The following is a 19279-nucleotide window of genomic DNA, read 5'->3' as shown; positions in this document are numbered from 1 at the left end:
CAGCGAGGCGGCTTAAAGGCGCAACGTTCCCGCCTCGAACTGGCTGTGTGAAAGGGGCTCTTGAGAGGGAGGTAATGTCTGGTTCTTCTCCCTTTAGTCACATATGACTTTAATTATTTGCTGTTCTTCACTTGTGCCACAAGGTGGGGTACTCCAATTCTTCTTGACCAAATGTGTATTTCTTTACGTGGTGTGTCTGACAGTTACTTCCCATGTGTGACCTCACTTAAAAAAGTCTCTACTTGGTTTGGGAGACTGCATGTAACTCAAGATGTTATAAACCAGGCCTGGATCAAACATACACATAGATACAAAAGAAACACCACTAAGGCCTGTTAGCTCAGAAGGTCAGAGCATGGTGCTAACACCAAGGTCATGGATTCAGTCCCCATACTGGCCAAACTGTTTACCACTAAAGCTTGGGTTATTGTTGAAAGTTTCAGATTATAAAAATTGTACTTTGACCTGTCCAGGGGTCTGCCTCTCGCCTGAAAATTAGCTGGGATAGGCTCCAGCAGACCCCTGTGACCCTGCAAACAATATAGCGGGTATGGATGGATGTACCATTCAAACAGGCAACGACATAGCGGTAGACACACGGGATGTGAATGTTGCCAGGTGATGAATCCGCCTAGTTTAGTGTGTGAAAAAATTTGCACAAAAAAAAAAAACTCAGTTCCCAAGCATTGGTGGCTCAGTGGTAGAATTCACCTGCCATGTGGGAGGCCCAGGTTCAATTCCTGGCCAATGCAAACAAAGGTTTTTACACGCTTTTATGTGATACTGAGTTAACGGCACCACTTGCAATATTAGTGTGAATTCAGGTTTTGCAATTGAATGGCACAATTTTGTGACAGACTGCAAATTGGATGTGAACGTTGCCGGGTGATGAATCCGCCTAGTTTATAGTGGTGTGAAAAACTTGCACACCCTTGCTGCCTCTTCCCGTAGGTTGCTGGTGGCCTGGGTTCCTGGGTTCCGGGTTCTTCCTTGTCGGCCTCTGGTCCCTACTATAGATACACTTCAGGTGTAGCTTTGATAGGACTATCACACACACATTGAGGCTTTGTATGACTGCCTCAAAGGCTTGTTGGCAAGCTGACGTCCAGCATCCTCCTAAGGGCTCTTTTGGGTCATGGCATTGATCCGTTTGCAGTGTTGAGCTCAAATCTTCTCGGGATCATTGGAGTTTCTAAAACTGTAAAAATTTGAGGAGTGTGAGCTCGAGGCCCCAAGCCTAGGCAATTCTGGTCTGTGAGACGTGCCAATAGCTGACCTACACGTTTCCACTGCTTTAAAAACACGATGCAGGCTTCCCAGGTTTGACAAGCAAGGAGACTTTTGGGGCATCTTCAGGTACACCACATGTAGAAGCCCAACTACCACTCTGGTGAAGTTTGCAGAGACAATGACAAAAGCCAGTTTCAATTCGTTAAAAGTAATTTATTCAGTCAGTGTCACCTCTGGAACATGGACCTGCAAGACAAAGATGAGCATCAGCCCATATAAGCATCAGAGTTAATATACTAGGAAAGGCGCCTCACCAGAACCATCTTCAGAAGGCACCCTTGCCATTTTGCCATGTCTTGCCAGGGTATGGGAAGACTGGCTCTTGGGGCTGAAGTGGTTCCATTTTGGTGTAGCGGGACTGGCTGAACACAAAGCGATCTTTGTTGTAGCGGGACCGAGACTTGTGAGCATACACTTGATCCTCGTCAGTTACTGGTGTGAAGACTGGCTCCTCGCCATCAGATGAGGTCCAGCTCTCCTCTGTAATCTGGTGTTGGCTGCTTGGAGCACCCGACTGACTGTGGCCACCATGTTGTCCATAATCGGAGGACCCTGCACCCCCAGTAACGCCGGTGCTGCCACTGTAGTACAATGCTGGCCCAGAAGCAGAGGAGCCGGCACCTCCAGCAGTATTTATGCCACTACTGTAGTAAAATCCTGGAGACCTGTAAGTGCCAGAACCACTTGCTTGTTCTGTGGGTTTCTCATAAGTTGGCTTGGAAGGATCAATACTCCTGTAACCTGAGGGGAGAAACACATTTTCAGGGACTGCAAGTCCAGTGCAATTTCACATGCAACTGCTGTTGCGGGATTTTTACATCAGCTTACCTCCTTGAGGAGCACAGGTGATGCTGCTGATCAGTAGGAAATAAGTCCACAACACCCTGTATACAGACCAGATATGATCATAGAGTATAAAATGTGCAAGATCTGCCACCTTGTCCCAATATGAAATCACAAGAGACAACTTTTCATCCCAGACCGCTTTTAAAGAAAAGAGAATGTTGGAGCAACACCAGCTTTCTGAAACGCAACAGCATTTTACTTACCTCATTATGATATAAATAAATATATACACCTTCAACGTTAGCCATTCAGAGCACTGGGACCATGATTCAAACCTGAAAGAGCTGCTTTTATATCATGTTCAGTGCACAAGGAACTGATTGTTCAGTGGTAACAGCTGCTGCTGGGTAATTCAAATCTTCAATATAATTAAAACAGTGGACTTGCATAACTAGTTTCTGATCTTATGACACATATTGGTCCACTCAAATCTCTATTAATTCATATAATCTTTTAGCTGTGACAGTTTGTGTCTTTGAAATAACAGTTTAGATTATTATCACATTTATAATATTGTCAGTGAGTCAGATAGTCATGGTATGATTATATTTTCGTGCACTGCTTAATGATGTGGTTCTGGAATCATTACCAGAAAAGCTTGAAAGCTCTTATGGGCCTTGAGAACAGTCTATATGTGGTTCTGCTCAGTTACTTAATTGTCCAGTACAGGAAATCAACCTTCAAATTGGACTGGACTTATCCCTACTTTCATCAGCCAAGAGGTAGCATACATCTGGAACATTGTGGCAGAGTTGACCACAGTCAATAATCAAATAATAAAAGGTCTCCAAGAGAGTGTGAATATTCAGATTAAAATCCTTCAGTTAACGTTGGTCCTAACGATTTTGCCACTTTGATCGGAGCAGTTGGTTTAACTTGGTTGCAAGATCCAGTCTTACAATCTGGATCCACCAAATTCAAGTTATGACAGCAAGGGGGTAGGCGTGCGTGCGTGCGTGCGTGCGTGCGTGCTTGCGTGCGTGCGTGCGTGCGTGCGTGCGTGCGTGCGTGCGTGCGTGCGTGCGTGCGTGCGTGCGTGCGTGCGTGCGTGCGTGCATGTTTGATCCAGGGCTGGTTTACAACATCTTGAGTTACATGCACAGTCTCCCAAACCAAGTAGAGACCTTTTTAAGTGAGGTAAAACTTGGCAGAAAGTGCGTATAGCTCAGTGGTAGAGCATTTGACTGCAGATCAAGAGGTCCCCAGTTCAACTCTGGGTGCCCCCTACTTGTGTTGTGTGACTTAAAACCTGATTTCACAGCAAGTTTGAAGTCCAAAAGCTTTTCAACACTCGTTCCAGCACTGTCGTGTTCAAGGATGCAAGCAGTTTGCAAAATTGATGTATGAATTCCAAATAACAGGTTGTGTTTTGTAAAATGGAGTGGTCAACTTTCCTCCATTTCATGCTTGCAGTGGAAGATCCCTGCCTCCCTGCCATGCTCTGACCTTCAGAGCTAACCGGCCTTCGTGGTGAGTTTTTCTTTTCCGTATCAACGTACGTATGTACTGTATGTATGTATGTATGTATGTATGTATGTATGTATGTATGTATGTATGTATGTATGTATGTATGTATGTATGTATGTATGTATGTATGTATGTATGTATGTATGTATGTATGTATGTATGTATGTATGTATGTATGTATGTATGTACTGTATGTATGTATGTGCATGTTTGATCCAGGGCTGGTTTACAACATCTTGAGTTACATGCGCAGTCTCCTAAACCAAGTAGAGAGCTTTTTAAGTGAGGTAAAACTTGGCAGAAAGGGGGTATAGCTCAGTGGTAGAGCATTTGACTGCAGATCAAGAGGTCCCCAGTTCAACTCTGGGTGCCCCCTACTTGTGTTGTGTGACTTAAAACCTGATTTCACAGCAAGTTTGAAGTCCAAAAGCATTTCAACACTCCTTCCAGCACTGTCGTGTTCAAGGATGCCAGCAGTTTGCAAAATTGAGGTTTGAATTCCAAATAACTTGTTGGGTTTTGTAAAATGGAGTGGTCAACTTTCCTCCATTTCATAGTTGCAGTGGAAGATCCCTGCCTTCATTGGGAAAGAGGCAACGTATATCCTAAAAATGTTGCCACTTTGATCAGAAAAGTTAGGGCAACTGAGCTCCACTCTTACAAGAGACTTGAGACAGTAATTTCTAGTGTCCTACCTCACATTCACTCTTTACAGGTCACTTCAGTTTGGCTACCGTCTCTGGTTATTGCAAATATATGGAGAGAGTAGAGATTCTACAAAAATGTGAACTCTTGACATCAAATTTTACATTTTGTTGACTAATGTTTCTGATTCAATCAAACAAACATGTTTATTTCAGCTTTACAGAATTGATAACTGATGTACTTCCACTTTATGGAAACTTTTGTTAAATGGGTGAGTATGTCAGAGAAAGTACTTGATGGTACATCCATTCATTATCTATGCTATATTCTTTGCAGGGTCACAGGGGTCTGCTGGAGCCTATCCCAGTCCATTTTTAGGCGAGATGCAGACCCCTGGACAGGTCAATTTTTATAATCTGAAACTTTCAACAATAACCCACCTTTTAGTAGTAAAGAGTTTGGCCAGTATGGGGATTGAACCCATGACCTTGGCGTTATTAGCACCATGCTCTGACCTTCTGAGCTAACCGGCCTTCGTGGTGTGTTTTTCTTTTCCGTATCAACGTACGTACGTATGTACTGTATGTATGTATGTATGTATGTATGTATGTATGTATGTATGTATGTATGTATGTATGTATGTATGTATGTATGTATGTATGTATGTATGTATGTATGTATGTATGTATGTATGTATGTATGTATGTATGTATGTATGTGCATGTTTGATCCAGGGGTGGTTTACAACATCTTGAGTTACATGCGCAGTCTCCTAAACCAAGTAGAGAGCTTTTTAAGTGAGGTAAAACTTGGCAGAAAGGGGGTATAGCTCAGTGGTAGAGCATTTGACTGCAGATCAAGAGGTCCCCAGTTCAACTCTGGGTGCCCCCTACTTGTGTTGTGTGACTTAAAACCTGATTTCACAGCAAGTTTGAAGTCCAAAAGCTTTTCAACACTCCTTGTGTCCTCCTCCAAAATGGAGTGGTCAACTTTCCTCCATTTCATAGTTGCAGTGGAAGATCCCTGCCTTCATTGGGAAAGAGGCAACGTATATCCTAAAAATGTTGCCACTTTGATCAGAAAAGTTAGGGCAACTGAGCTCCACTCTTACAAGAGACTTGAGACAGTAATTTCTAGTGTCCTACCTCACATTCACTCTTTACAGGTCACTTCAGTTTGGCTACCGTCTCTGGTTATTGCAAATATATGGAGAGAGTAGAGATTCTACAAAAATGTGAACTCTTGACATCAAATTTTACATTTTGTTGACTAATGTTTCTGATTCAATCAAACAAACATGTTTATTTCAGCTTTACAGAATTGATAACTGATGTACTTCCACTTTATGGAAACTTTTGTTAAATGGGTGAGTATGTCAGAGAAAGTACTTGATGGTACATCCATTCATTATCTATGCTATATTCTTTGCAGGGTCACAGGGGTCTGCTGGAGCCTATCCCAGTCCATTTTTAGGCGAGATGCAGACCCCTGGACAGGTCAATTTTTATAATCTGAAACTTTCAACAATAACCCACCTTTTAGTAGTAAAGAGTTTGGCCAGTATGGGGATTGAACCCATGACCTTGGCGTTATTAGCACCATGCTCTGACCTTCTGAGCTAACCGGCCTTCGTGGTGTGTTTTTCTTTTCCGTATCAACGTACGTACGTATGTACTGTATGTATGTATGTATGTATGTATGTATGTATGTATGTATGTATGTATGTATGTATGTATGTATGTATGTATGTATGTATGTATGTATGCATGCATGCATGCATGCATGCATGCATGCATGTATGTATGTATGTATGTATGTATGTATGTATGTATGTATGTATGTATGTATGTATGTATGTATGTATGTATGTATGTATGTATGTATGTATGTATGTATGTATGTGCATGTTTGATCCAGGGCTGGTTTACAACATCTTGAGTTACATGCGCAGTCTCCTAAACCAAGTAGAGAGCTTTTTAAGTGAGGTAAAACTTGGCAGAAAGGGGGTATAGCTCAGTGGTAGAGCATTTGACTGCAGATCAAGAGGTCCCCAGTTCAACTCTGGGTGCCCCCTACTTGTGTTGTGTGACTTAAAACCTGATTTCACAGCAAGTTTGAAGTCCAAAAGCTTTTCAACACTCCTTGTGTCCTCCTCCAAAATGGAGTGGTCAACTTTCCTCCATTTCATAGTTGCAGTGGAAGATCCCTGCCTTCATTGGGAAAGAGGCAATGTATATCCTAAAAATGTTGCCACTTTGATCAGAAAAGTTAGGGCAACTGAGCTCCACTCTTACAAGAGACTTGAGACAGTAATTTTTTAGTGTCCTACCTCACATTCACTCTTTACAGGTCACTTCAGTTTGGCTACCGTCTCTGGTTATTGCAAATATATGGAGAGAGTAGAGATTCTACAAAAATGTGAACTCTTGACATCAAATTTTACATTTTGTTGACTAATGTTTCTGATTCAATCAAACAAACATGTTTATTTCAGCTTTACAGAATTGATAACTGATGTACTTCCACTTTATGGAAACTTTTGTTAAATGGGTGAGTATGTCAGAGAAAGTACTTGATGGTACATCCATTCATTATCTATGCTATATTCTTTGCAGGGTCACAGGGGTCTGCTGGAGCCTATCCCAGTCCATTTTTAGGCGAGATGCAGACCCCTGGACAGGTCAATTTTTATAACCTGAAACTTTCAACAATAACCCAAGTTTTAGTAGTAAAGAGTTTGGCCAGTATGGGGATTGAACCCATGACCCTATTAGCACCATGCTCTGACCTTCTGAGCTAACCGGCCTTCGTGGTGTGTTTTTCTTTTCCGTATCAAAGTACGTATATACTGTATGTATGTATGTATGTATGTATGTATGTATGTATGTATGTATGTATGTATGTATGTATGTATGTATGTATGTATGTATGTATGTATGTATGTATGTATGTATGTATGTATGTATGTATGTATGTATGTATGTATGTATGTATGTATGTGCATGTTTGATCCAGGGCTGGTTTACAACATCTTGAGTTACATGCGCAGTCTCTTAAACAGAGTAGAGAGCTTTTTAAGTGAGGTAAAACTTGGCAGAAAGGGGGTATAGCTCAGTGGTAGAGCATTTGACTGCAGATCAAGAGGTCCCCAGTTCAACTCTGGGTGCCCCCTACTTTTGTTGTGTGACTTAAAACCTGATTTCACAGCAAGTTTGAAGTCCAAAAGCTTTTCAACACTCCTTGTGTCCTCCTCCAAAATGGAGTGGTCAACTTTCCTCCATTTCATAGTTGCAGTGGAAGATCCCTGCCTTCATTGGGAAAGAGGCAATGTATATCCTAAAAATGTTGCCACTTTGATCAGAAAAGTTAGGGCAACTGAGCTCCACTCTTACAAGAGACTTGAGACAGTAATTTTTTAGTGTCCTACCTCACATTCACTCTTTACAGGTCACTTCAGTTTGGCTACCGTCTCTGGTTATTGCAAATATATGGAGAGAGTAGAGATTCTACAAAAATGTGAACTCTTGACATCAAATTTTACATTTTGTTGACTAATGTTTCTGATTCAATCAAACAAACATGTTTATTTCAGCTTTACAGAATTGATAACTGATGTACTTCCACTTTATGGAAACTTTTGTTAAATGGGTGAGTATGTCAGAGAAAGTACTTGATGGTACATCCATTCATTATCTATGCTATATTCTTTGCAGGGTCACAGGGGTCTGCTGGAGCCTATCCCAGTCCATTTTTAGGCGAGATGCAGACCCCTGGACAGGTCAATTTTTATAACCTGAAACTTTCAACAATAACCCAAGTTTTAGTAGTAAAGAGTTTGGCCAGTATGGGGATTGAACCCATGACCCTATTAGCACCATGCTCTGACCTTCTGAGCTAACCGGCCTTCGTGGTGTGTTTTTCTTTTCCGTATCAAAGTACGTATATACTGTATGTATGTATGTATGTATGTATGTATGTATGTATGTATGTATGTATGTATGTATGTATGTATGTATGTATGTATGTATGTATGTATGTATGTATGTATGTATGTATGTATGTATGTATGTATGTATGTATGTATGTATGTATGTATGTGCATGTTTGATCCAGGGCTGGTTTACAACATCTTGAGTTACATGCGCAGTCTCCTAAACCAAGTAGAGAGCTTTTTAAGTGAGGTAAAACTTGGCAGAAAGGGGGTATAGCTCAGTGGTAGAGCATTTGACTGCAGATCAAGAGGTCCCCAGTTCAACTCTGGGTGCCCCCTACTTGTGTTGTGTGACTTAAAACCTGATTTCACAGCAAGTTTGAAGTCCAAAAGCTTTTCAACACTCCTTCCAGCACTGTCGTGTTCAAGGATGCCAGCAGTTTGCAAAATTGAGGTCTGAATTACAAATAACAGGTTGGGTTTTGTAAAATGGAGTGGTCAAATTTCCTCCATTTCATCCTTGCAGTGGAAGATCCCTGCCTTCATTGGGAAAGAGGCAACGTATGTCCTAAAAATGTTGCCACTTTGATCAGAAAAGTTAGGGCAACTGAGCTCCACTCTTACAAGAGACTTGAGACCGTAATTTCTAGTGTCCTACCTCACATTCACTCTTTACAGGTCACTTCAGTTTGGCTACCGTCTCGGGTTATTGCAAATATATGGAGAGAGTAGAGATTCTCCAAAAATTTGAACTCTTGACATCAGATTTTACATTTTGTTGACTAATGTTTCTGATTCAATCAAACAAACACGTATATTTCAGCTTTACAGAATTGATAACTGATGTACTTCCACTTTATGGACACTTTTGTTAAATGGGTGAGTATGTCAGAGAAAGTACTTGATGGTACATCCATTCATTATCTATGCTATATTCTTTGCAGGGTCACGGGGGTCTGCTGGAGCCTATCCCAGCCAATTTTTAGGCGAGAGGCAGACCCCTGGACAGGTCCATTTTTATAATCTGAAACTTTCAACAATAACCCAAGTTTTAGTAGTAAAGAGTTTGGCCAGTATGGGGATTGAACCCATGACCTTGGCGTTATTAGCACCATGCTCTGACCTTCTGAGCTAACCGGCCTTCGTGTTGAGTTTTTCTTTTCCGTATCAACGTACGTATGTACTGTATTATGTATGTATGTATGTATGTATGTATGTATGTATGTATGTATGTATGTATGTATGTATGTATGTATGTATGTATGTACGTATGTACGTATGTATGTATGTATGTACGTACGTACGTATGTATGTATGTATGTATGTGCATGTTTGATCCAGGGCTGGTTTACAACATCTTGAGTTACATGCACAGTCTCCCAAACCAAGTAGAGACCTTTTTAAGTCAGGTAAAACTTGGCAGAAAGGGGGTATATCTCAGTGGTAGAGCGTTTGACTGCAGATCAAGAGGTCCCCAGTTCAACTCTGGGTGCCCCCTACTTGTGTTGTGTGACTTAAAACCTGATTTCACAGCTAGTTTGAAGTCCAAAAGCTTTTCAACACTCCTTCCAGCACTGTCGTGTTCAAGGATGCCAGCTGTTTGCAAAATTGATGTCTGAATTACAAATAACAGTTTGGGTTTTGTAAAATGGAGTGGTCAACTTTCCTCCATTTCATGCTTGCAGTGGAAGATCCCTGCCTTCATTGGGAAAGAGGCAACGTATGTCCTAAAAATGTTGCCACTTTGATCAGAAAAGTTAGGGCAACTGAGCTCCACTCTTACAAGAGACTTGAGACCGTAATTTCTAGTGTCCTACCTCACATTCACTCTTTACAGGTCACTTCAGTTTGGCTACCGTCTCGGGTTATTGCAAATATATGGAGAGAGTAGAGATTCTCCAAAAATTTGAACTCTTGACATCACATTTTACATTTTGTTGACTAATGTTTCTGATTCAATCAAACAAACACGTTTATTTCAGCTTTACAGAATTGATAACTGATGTACTTCCACTTTATGGACACTTTTGTTAAATGGGTGAGTATGTCAGAGAAAGTACTTGATGGTACATCCATTCATTATCTATGCTATATTCTTTGCAGGGTCACGGGGGTCTGCTGGAGCCTATCCCAGCTCATTTTTAGGCGAGAGGCAGACCCCTGGACATGTCCATTTTTATAATCTGAAACTTTCAACAATAACCCAAGTTTTAGTAGTAAAGAGTTTGGCCAGTATGGGGATTGAACCCATGACCTTGGCGTTATTAGCACCATGCTCTGACCTTCTGAGCTAACCGGCCTTCGTGGTGAGTTTTTCTTTTCCGTATCAACGTACGTATGTACTGTATTATGTATGTATGTATGTATGTATGTATGTATGTATGTATGTATGTATGTATGTATGTATGTATGTATGTATGTATGTATGTATGTATGTATGTATGTATGTATGTATGTATGTATGTATGTATGTATGTATGTATGTATGTATGTGCATGTTTGATCCAGGGCTGGTTTACAACATCTTGAGTTACATGCACAGTCTCCTAAACCAAGTAGAGACCTTTTTAAGTGAGGTAAAACTTGGCAGAAAGGGGGTATAGCTCAGTGGTAGAGCATTTGACTGCAGATCAAGAGGTCCCCAGTTCAACTCTGGGTGCCCCCTACTTGTGTTGTGCGACTTAAAACCTGATTTCAGAGCAAGTTTGAAGTCCAAAAGCTTTTCAACACTCCTTCCAGCACTATCGTGTTCAAGGATGCCAGCAGTTTGCAAAATTGAGGTCTGAATTACAAATAACAGGTTGGGTTTTGTAAAATGGAGTGGTCAAATTTCCTCCATTTCATGCTTGCAGTGGAAGATCCCTGCCTTCATTGGGAAAGAGGCAACGTATGTCCTAAAAATGTTGCCACTTTGATCAGAAAAGTTAGGGCAACTGAGCTCCACTCTTACAAGAGACTTGAGACCGTAATTTCTAGTGTCCTACCTCACATTCACTCTTTACAGGTCACTTCAGTTTGGCTACCGTCTCGGGTTATTGCAAATATATGGAGAGAGTAGAGATTCTCCAAAAATTTGAACTCTTGACATCAGATTTTACATTTTGTTGACTAATGTTTCTGATTCAATCAAACAAACACGTTTATTTCAGCTTTACAGAATTGATAACTGATGTACTTCCACTTTATGGACACTTTTGTTAAATGGGTGAGTATGTCAGAGAAAGTACTTGATGGTACATCCATTCATTATCTATGCTATATTCTTTGCAGGGTCACGGGGGTCTGCTGGAGCCTATCCCAGCCAATTTTTAGGCGGGAGGCAGACCCCTGGACAGGTCCATTTTTATAATCTGAAACTTTCAACAATAACCCAAGTTTTAGTAGTAAAGAGTTTGGCCAGTATGGGGATTGAACCCATGACCTTGGCGTTATTAGCACCATGCTCTGACCTTCTGAGCTAACCGGCCTTCGTGGTGAGTTTTTCTTTTCCGTATCAACGTACGTATGTACTGTATGTATGTATGTATGTATGTATGTATGTATGTATGTATGTATGTATGTATGTATGTATGTATGTATGTATGTATGTATGTATGTATGTATGTATGTATGTATGTATGTATGTATGTATGTATGTATGTATGTATGTATGTCTGTGTGTGTGCGCTAAGCACACGCAGGGTGTTGTGATGCGCCTAGTGCAGTAGATAGAGGGAAGGTTGCATGTACTTCCCACCTGCTTGCTAACCTCTCGCTTTCAGACACTGCCGCTGGCTAGCCCCTGTGGTGAACGGAGGAGCATCCTTTGGTGTAAGTCTTCTCCTGCCAGTACAAAGCCTCTCCTTCATCAAGACTCCTGTCAGGCCTCCTCGCGGCCACGCACGGTAACTGGGGCTCTGCGGCTCCAGGCTAACATGGCAGGGGATCTCGGAGTTGCAGTGGTCCCCAGAGGTATGGTGTGCAGGCCCACAGTGTGGACACGCCCTGGCACCAGCCAACCACTGCCCCACTGCCTTGTGGGTTAGTCTGGGAAGACAAAAGGCTAGGGGAGCACACCCTGAGAGAAAAGCAACGTGCCTGGAGGCACACGATAGGCGGTCCTCCGAAAAACTGGAGCTCCGGCAGCCTCCTGCAACTGTGGAAGAGTGCTGGTCGTCTTGGGTCTCCTTGCCACCGGATTCCACCCTCCCATAGTGAAGAAGTGCTGTTGGGACATGCGCACCCCCTGCGGCACTCTAAATAACTTCTATGCGCAGGTATCCTTCTCTACCTCGGTGAGACCAGCTACCGGAAATGGACTAAAGTCTGGTGGCGATGGGGTTTCTGGTGACGGGAGCAGGTATGAATGCACTGGAAGCTCCTAATCAGAACCCTGCACACCAGCGGCACAGGGCTATCTATGGTCGCCAGCAGCTGAACTGAGTGGTAGCTGCTCTCGGCAGACCCCTGTGCGACTGAGCAGCCCTGTTTAGGATTGCACTGCTCACCCCAACTGGGGAGGGGCCTGGAAAAGGTGGCCTAAACATTGCCCACTCAAACACATCCTGGATAGGCTACCGCACCTATCGGGAATTCCACTCAGCGGTCGAAATAAATTAAAGAAAAAGATCCCTCTCAAACTGGCATCATGGAATATAAGAACACTCCTGGACACTAGTGTCAACACCGATAGACCTCAGCGGAGAACTGCACTCATTGCAGCGGAACTTAACCGCTACAATGTTGATATTGCAGCACTGAGCGAAACCAGACTCCTGGATGAAGGTTCCTTGAAGGAGGAAGGACAGGGTTACACCTTCTTTTGGAAAGGATACCCTCCAGGAGGGCAGCATCAGCATGGCGTGGGACTTGCAATAAAAAACAGCCTCCTACCAAAACTTCCGGAAACACCAATTGGCATAAGTGAAAGACTTATGTCACTCAGGATCCCTCTGGCCAATAAAAGATATGCCACACTTCTTAGTGTATATGCACCGACACTACCATCAAAGGAAGACGCAAAGGACAGCTTCTACCGGGCATTAGATGAGGTTCTCCGGCGCATACCTAAGGAGGATAAGATCTTCTTATTAGGCGATCTCAATGCCAGAGTCGGGAAGGACAACAAGGTGTGGAGTGGTGTCATTGGTCGGCATGGCATTGGACAAGTCAATGCAAATGGACTAAGGCTCCTAAGCCTTTGTGCTGAGCACGACTTGACCATTACAAACACCATATTCCAACTAAAAAATAAACACAAAACATCCTGGATGCACCCACGTTCCAAACACTGGCACCTGATAGATTACACCATTGTGAGACGCTCTGACATAAAAGACGTCACACTAACTCGTGCAATGAGAGGAGCTGAGTGCTGGACAGACCACCGGCTTATCCTAACCAAGCTCCAAGTGGAAGTACGCCCTGCTATCCGTCTCAAGAGATCAGGAAAGAAGAGGCTTGACTGTACCCGGCTAGCTGAATCTGCGGCTCGGGACAATCTCCGGGTCTCTCTGGCTGAAAACTTGGAAGACATTGAGCATCTGCTGATGGGAGATGACTCCGTTGATGAGAAATGGGTCACAATCAGCTCCAGGCTTTATGAGGCAGCATCCCAATCCATTGGATACAAGCGCAGAAAACACCAGGATTGGTTTGATGATAACACAGGAACAATAACCACCATGCTCAAACACATGCACACAGCACACAATGCTGTACTTAACAATCCCACATCAGCGGTACTCCGGCGGCAATGGCAAACAGCCAGGAGGGAGGTGCAGTTAAAACTTCGTGCCATGCAGAACGAGTGGTGGATATCAAAGGCAGATGAAATCCAATCGCATGCCAATAAAAATGATATGCACAACTTCTATGATGCAGTAAAAAACATCTATGGCCCAAGAAACTGCTCTGTCTCCCCGCTAAAGTCAAGTGATGGCACAGCCCTCATCAAAGATCAGAAGCTCATCACCAAAAGATGGGCAGGACATTTTGAAACCCTGTTGAATCAGCCCTCCCCAACAGACCCCTCAGTCCTGGAGGAACTACCCAACCACGCGACCATCCAAGACCTCGACCTTCTACCAACTTTTGGTGAAGTTCGGAGTGCAATAAAGTCTCTGAAAGACAACAAGACTCCTGGTCCTGACAATATCCCTGCAGAGATTTTCAAGCAGGGAGGCTACTTTTGCACCCGGGCCCTCTTCCTGTTCATAAGTCATGTTTGGCAGCATGAATCTCTCCCCCAGCAGTGGAAAGATGCCAATATAATCACAATCTATAAAGGCAAAGGGGACAAGTCCCTCTGTGGCAACAGCCGTGGCATTTCACTTCTGGCCGTTGCCGGCAAGGTTCTGGCCAAAGTCATGCTGCACAGACTGGTGAAGAACATCACAGAGGACCTGCTGCCTGAGTCACAATGTGGCTTCAGGAAAAACAGAAGCACTGTGGACATGGTGTTCACAGCACGTCAGCTCCAGGAAAAGTGCAGAGAACAGCACCAGGACCTCTTTGTTGCTTTTATTGACCTGTCGAAGGCCTTTGACACGGTCAACAGAGAGCTCCTCTGGGATATCCTCATGAAGTTCGGCTGTCCGCGGAAGTTTGCCAACCTCCTTAGGCAGTTTCATGAAGGGATGACGTCACGTGTGACTATCGGTGGCCAGGAATCGGAACCATTCAAGGTACGCACTGGTGTGCGCCAAGGATGTGTCCTCGCTCCAGTCCTTTTTAATGTCTTTCTCCTGTGTGTGACACTCCTGCTCCATGAGAAGATCCAGAGGGACAGTGGAGTAACTGTGGACTTCCGACTCGATGGTAACCTGTTTAACATCAGAAGGCTTCAAGCAGTCACAAAACTTACATCTGAGCAAGTCATTGAACTGGAATACGCAGATGACTGTGCAGTTGTGGCCCACACACCGGAGGCACTGCAGGCTACCCTTGCAGCCGCAGCAAGTGCCTATGCGAGGCTGGGCCTCTCTGTCAACGTGGCGAAGACCGAGGTTATATGCCAGTGGGCATCCACTCCTCCATCCCATCCCCCAACCTTTACCATCTCCAATATGCCACTTGCAACAGTGGAATCATTCAAATACTTGGGCAGCTTTCTCTCTGACGACTGCAGCATCGACAGAGAGATCCAAAACCGGATCAAACAGGCCTCATCTTCCTTTGGCAGACTCAGGAGAAGGGTGTTCCTGAACAAGGACCTTAAACTCCATACTAAGGTAGCAGTTTATCTGGCTGTTGTCTTGACAACCCTGCTCTACACCTGTGAAGCGTGGACCCTGTATAGCCGCCACCTCAGGATGCTTGAGGCTTTCCACATCAGGTGCTTAAAATGCATCCTGGGGATATCCTGGAAGGACAGAGTCCCCCACACCGAGATACTCTGCAAGACCAACTGCATCAGTGTGGAGGCTACAGTCACGCAGCACCAACTCCGCTGGCTAGGCCACGTCATACGAATGCCAGAAGAGCGCCTTCCACGTAAGCTGCTCTATGGCCAGCTCCATCATGGACGTCGTTTGGCAGGAGGCCCAAAAAAGCGATACAAAGACCAGTTAAAGACTGCCATAAAGAAGTGCGGCCTGAACCCGACCCAGCTGGAGGACACTGCCGCTCAACGCTCCATCTGGCGGCAGATCCTCCATCAAGGAGTGCATAAGCTTGAGGAGGACAGAGGTGATTGACGGACCAAGAAGCGCCAGAGAAGACATGAAGCCAGACCCACAACCACACCCCCAGTCAGTGCTCACGTCTGTCCAGTCTGTGGCAGAACGTGTAAAGCACAGATTGGACTACGCAGTCACATGAGGACTCACAAATAATAGAGAAGGACCGTCATCATCGGACACGATGGACAACCTCAAGGCAAGGCATGTATGTATGTGCATGTTTGATCCAGGGCTGGTTTACAACATCTTGAGTTACATGCACAGTCTCCCAAACCAAGTAGAGACCTTTTTAAGTGAGGTAAACTTGGCAGAAAGGGGGTATAGCTCAGTGGTAGAGCATTTGACTGCAGATCAAGAGGTCCCCAGTTCAACTCTGGGTGCCCCCTACTTGTGTTGTGTGACTTAAAACCTGATTTTACAGCTAGTTTGAAGTCCAAAAGCTTTTCAACACTCCTTCCAGCACTGTCGTGTTCAAGGATGCCAGCTGTTTGCAAAATTGATGTCTGAATTACAAATAACAGGTTGGGTTTTGTAAAATGGAGTGGTCAACTTTCCTCCATTTCATGCTTGCAGTGGAAGATCCCTGCCTTCATTGGGAAAGAGGCAACGTATGTCCTAAAAATGTTGCCACTTTGATCAGAAAAGTTAGGGCAACTGAGCTCCACTCTTACAAGAGACTTGAGACCGTAATTTCTAGTGTCCTACCTCACATTCACTCTTTACAGGTCACTTCAGTTTGGCTACCGTCTCGGGTTATTGCAAATATATGGAGAGAGTAGAGATTCTCCAAAAATTTGAACTCTTGACATCAAATTTTACATTTTTTTGACTAATGTTTCTGATTCAATCAAACAAACACGTTTATTTCAGCTTTACAGAATTGATAACTGATGTACTTCCACTTTATGGACACTTTTGTTAAATGGGTGAGTATGTCAGAGAAAGTACTTGATGGTACATCCATTCATTATCTATGCTATATTCTTTGCAGGGTCACGGGGGTCTGCTGGAGCCTATCCCAGCTCATTTTTAGGCGAGAGGCAGACCCCTGGACATGTCCATTTTTATAATCTGAAACTTTCAACAATAACCCACCTTTTAGTAGTAAAGAGTTTGGCCAGTATGGGGATTGAACCCATGACCTTGGCGTTATTAGCACCATGCTCTGACCTTCTGAGCTAACCGGCCTTCGTGGTGAGTTTTTCTTTTCCGTATCAACGTACGTACGTATGTACTGTATGTATGTATGTATGTATGTATGTATGTATGTATGTATGTATGTATGTATGTATGTATGTATGTATGTATGTATGTATGTATGTATGTATGTATGTATGTATGTATGTATGTATGTATGTATGTATGTATGTATGTATGTGCATGTTTGATCCAGGGCTGGTTTACAACATCTTGAGTTACATGCACAGTCTCCCAAACCAAGTAGAGACCTTTTTAAGTGAGGTAAAACTTGGCAGAAAGGGGGTATAGCTCAGTGGTAGAGCATTTGACTGCAGATCAAGAGGTCCCCAGTTCAACTCTGGGTGCCCCCTACTTGTCTTGTGTGACTTAAAACCTGATTTCACAGCTAGTTTGAAGTCCAAAAGCTTTTCAACACTCCTTCCAGCACTGTCGTGTTCAAGGATGCCAGCTGTTTGCAAAATTGATGTCTGAATTACAAATAACAGGTTGGGTTTTGTAAAATGGAGTGGTCAACTTTCCTCCATTTCATGCTTGCAGTGGAAGATCCCTGCCTTCATTGGGAAAGAGGCAACGTATGTCCTAAAAATGTTGCCACTTTGATCAGAAAAGTTAGGGCAACTGAGCTCCACTCTTACAAGAGACTTGAGACCGTAATTTCTAGTGTCCTACCTCACATTCACTCTTTACAGGTCACTTCAGTTTGGCTACCGTCTCGGGTTATTGCAAATATATGGAGAGAGTAGAGATTCTCCAAAAATTTGAACTCTTGACATCAAATTTTACATTTTGTTGACTAATGTTTCTGATTCAATCAAACAAACACGTTTATTTCAGCTTTACAGAATTGATAACTGATGTACTTCCACTTTATGGACACTTTTGTTAAATGGGTGAGTATGTCAGAGAAAGTACTTGATGGTACATCCATTCATTATCTATGCTATATTCTTTGCAGGGTCACGGGGGTCTGCTGGAGCCTATCCCAGCTCATTTTTAAGCGAGAGGCAGACCCCTGGACAGGTCCATTTTTATAATCTGAAACTTTCAACAATAACCCAAGTTTTAGTAGTAAAGAGTTTGGCCAGTATGGGGATTGAACCCATGACCTTGGCGTTATTAGCACCATGCTCTGACCTTCTGAGCTAACCGGCCTTTGTGGTGAGTTTTTCTTTTCCGTATCAACGTACGTACGTATGTACGTATGTACGTATGTACGTATGTACGTATGTACGTATGTACGTATGTACGTATGTACGTATGTATGTATGTATGTGCATGTTTGATCCAGGGCTGGTTTACAACATCTTGAGTTACATGCACAGTCTCCCAAACCAAGAAGAGACCTTCTTAAGTGAGGTAAAACTTGGCAGAAAGGGGGTATAGCTCAGTGGTAGAGCATTTGACTGCAGATCAAGAGGTCCCCAGTTCAACTCTGGGTGCCCCCTACTTGTGTTGTGTGACTTAAAACCTGCTTTCACAGCAAGTTTGAAGTCCAAAAGCTTTTCAACACTCCTTCCAGCACTGTCGTGTTCAAGGATGCAAGCAGTTTGCTAAATTGAGGTTTGAATTCCAAATAACAGGTTGGGTTTTGTAAAATGGAGTGGTCAACTTTCCTCCATTTCATAGTTGCAGTGGAAGATCCCTGCCTTCATTGGGAAAGAGGCAACGTATGTCCTAAAAATGTTGCCACTTTGATCAGAAAAGTTAGGGCAACTGAGCTCCACTCTTACAAGAGACTTGAGACAGTAATTTCTAGTGTCCTACCTCACATTCACTCTTTACAGGTCACTTCAGTTTGGCTACCGTCTCGGGTTATTGCAAATATATGGAGAGAGTAGAGATTCTCCAAAAATTTGAACTCTTGACATCAAATTTTACATTTTGTTGACTAATGTATCTGATTCAATCAAACAAACACGTTTATTTCAGCTTTACAGAATTGATAACTGATGTACTTCCACTTTATGGGCACTTTTGTTAAATGGGTGAGTATGTCAGAGAAAGTACTTGATGGTACATCCATTCATTATCTATGCTATATTCTTTGCAGGGTCCCAGGGGTCTGCTGGAGCCTATCCCAGCCAATTTTTAGGCGAGAGGCAGACCCCTGGACAGGTCAATTTTTATAACCTGAAACTTTCAACAATAACCCAAGTTTTAGTAGTAAAGAGTTTTGTAAAATGGAGTGGTCAACTTTCCTCCATTTCATGCTTGCAGTGGAAGATCCCTGCCTTCATTG

The 19279-nt window shown here is 43.3% G+C and overlaps 18 non-coding genes across 18 annotated transcripts; 11 read left to right on the top strand and 7 right to left on the bottom strand.

Annotated features, from left to right (window-relative positions):
* The first annotated feature begins 3290 nt into the window (after window positions 1-3290).
* On the top strand, window positions 3291-3362 carry trnac-gca (transfer RNA cysteine (anticodon GCA)). Its single transcript has one exon. It is a non-coding gene; the product is annotated as a tRNA-Cys (tRNA).
* Window positions 3363-3907: 545 nt separating this feature from the next.
* trnac-gca (transfer RNA cysteine (anticodon GCA)) lies at window positions 3908-3979 on the top strand. Its single transcript has one exon. It is a non-coding gene; the product is annotated as a tRNA-Cys (tRNA).
* Window positions 3980-4707: 728 nt separating this feature from the next.
* On the bottom strand, window positions 4708-4781 carry trnai-aau (transfer RNA isoleucine (anticodon AAU)). Its single transcript has one exon. It is a non-coding gene; the product is annotated as a tRNA-Ile (tRNA).
* Window positions 4782-5067: 286 nt separating this feature from the next.
* trnac-gca (transfer RNA cysteine (anticodon GCA)) lies at window positions 5068-5139 on the top strand. The gene has a single exon. It is a non-coding gene; the product is annotated as a tRNA-Cys (tRNA).
* A 663-nt stretch (window positions 5140-5802) lies between these two features.
* Window positions 5803-5876, bottom strand: trnai-aau (transfer RNA isoleucine (anticodon AAU)). The gene has a single exon. It is a non-coding gene; the product is annotated as a tRNA-Ile (tRNA).
* A 374-nt stretch (window positions 5877-6250) lies between these two features.
* On the top strand, window positions 6251-6322 carry trnac-gca (transfer RNA cysteine (anticodon GCA)). Its single transcript has one exon. It is a non-coding gene; the product is annotated as a tRNA-Cys (tRNA).
* A 1026-nt stretch (window positions 6323-7348) lies between these two features.
* On the top strand, window positions 7349-7420 carry trnac-gca (transfer RNA cysteine (anticodon GCA)). The gene has a single exon. It is a non-coding gene; the product is annotated as a tRNA-Cys (tRNA).
* Window positions 7421-8446: 1026 nt separating this feature from the next.
* trnac-gca (transfer RNA cysteine (anticodon GCA)) lies at window positions 8447-8518 on the top strand. The gene has a single exon. It is a non-coding gene; the product is annotated as a tRNA-Cys (tRNA).
* Window positions 8519-9246: 728 nt separating this feature from the next.
* Window positions 9247-9320, bottom strand: trnai-aau (transfer RNA isoleucine (anticodon AAU)). The gene has a single exon. It is a non-coding gene; the product is annotated as a tRNA-Ile (tRNA).
* Window positions 9321-9605: 285 nt separating this feature from the next.
* Window positions 9606-9677, top strand: trnac-gca (transfer RNA cysteine (anticodon GCA)). Its single transcript has one exon. It is a non-coding gene; the product is annotated as a tRNA-Cys (tRNA).
* A 728-nt stretch (window positions 9678-10405) lies between these two features.
* On the bottom strand, window positions 10406-10479 carry trnai-aau (transfer RNA isoleucine (anticodon AAU)). The gene has a single exon. It is a non-coding gene; the product is annotated as a tRNA-Ile (tRNA).
* A 293-nt stretch (window positions 10480-10772) lies between these two features.
* trnac-gca (transfer RNA cysteine (anticodon GCA)) lies at window positions 10773-10844 on the top strand. Its single transcript has one exon. It is a non-coding gene; the product is annotated as a tRNA-Cys (tRNA).
* A 728-nt stretch (window positions 10845-11572) lies between these two features.
* On the bottom strand, window positions 11573-11646 carry trnai-aau (transfer RNA isoleucine (anticodon AAU)). The gene has a single exon. It is a non-coding gene; the product is annotated as a tRNA-Ile (tRNA).
* A 4508-nt stretch (window positions 11647-16154) lies between these two features.
* Window positions 16155-16226, top strand: trnac-gca (transfer RNA cysteine (anticodon GCA)). The gene has a single exon. It is a non-coding gene; the product is annotated as a tRNA-Cys (tRNA).
* Window positions 16227-16954: 728 nt separating this feature from the next.
* Window positions 16955-17028, bottom strand: trnai-aau (transfer RNA isoleucine (anticodon AAU)). The gene has a single exon. It is a non-coding gene; the product is annotated as a tRNA-Ile (tRNA).
* A 290-nt stretch (window positions 17029-17318) lies between these two features.
* trnac-gca (transfer RNA cysteine (anticodon GCA)) lies at window positions 17319-17390 on the top strand. Its single transcript has one exon. It is a non-coding gene; the product is annotated as a tRNA-Cys (tRNA).
* A 728-nt stretch (window positions 17391-18118) lies between these two features.
* trnai-aau (transfer RNA isoleucine (anticodon AAU)) lies at window positions 18119-18192 on the bottom strand. The gene has a single exon. It is a non-coding gene; the product is annotated as a tRNA-Ile (tRNA).
* Window positions 18193-18413: 221 nt separating this feature from the next.
* trnac-gca (transfer RNA cysteine (anticodon GCA)) lies at window positions 18414-18485 on the top strand. Its single transcript has one exon. It is a non-coding gene; the product is annotated as a tRNA-Cys (tRNA).
* The last annotated feature ends 794 nt before the right edge of the window (window positions 18486-19279 follow it).

Source organism: Cololabis saira, chromosome 5 (genome assembly GCF_033807715.1).
Source record: "Cololabis saira isolate AMF1-May2022 chromosome 5, fColSai1.1, whole genome shotgun sequence".
Lineage (NCBI taxonomy): Eukaryota > Metazoa > Chordata > Actinopteri > Beloniformes > Belonidae > Cololabis > Cololabis saira.
Note: the sequence above shows the minus strand (reverse complement) of the source record. Positions and strands in the feature narration are given on the sequence as shown.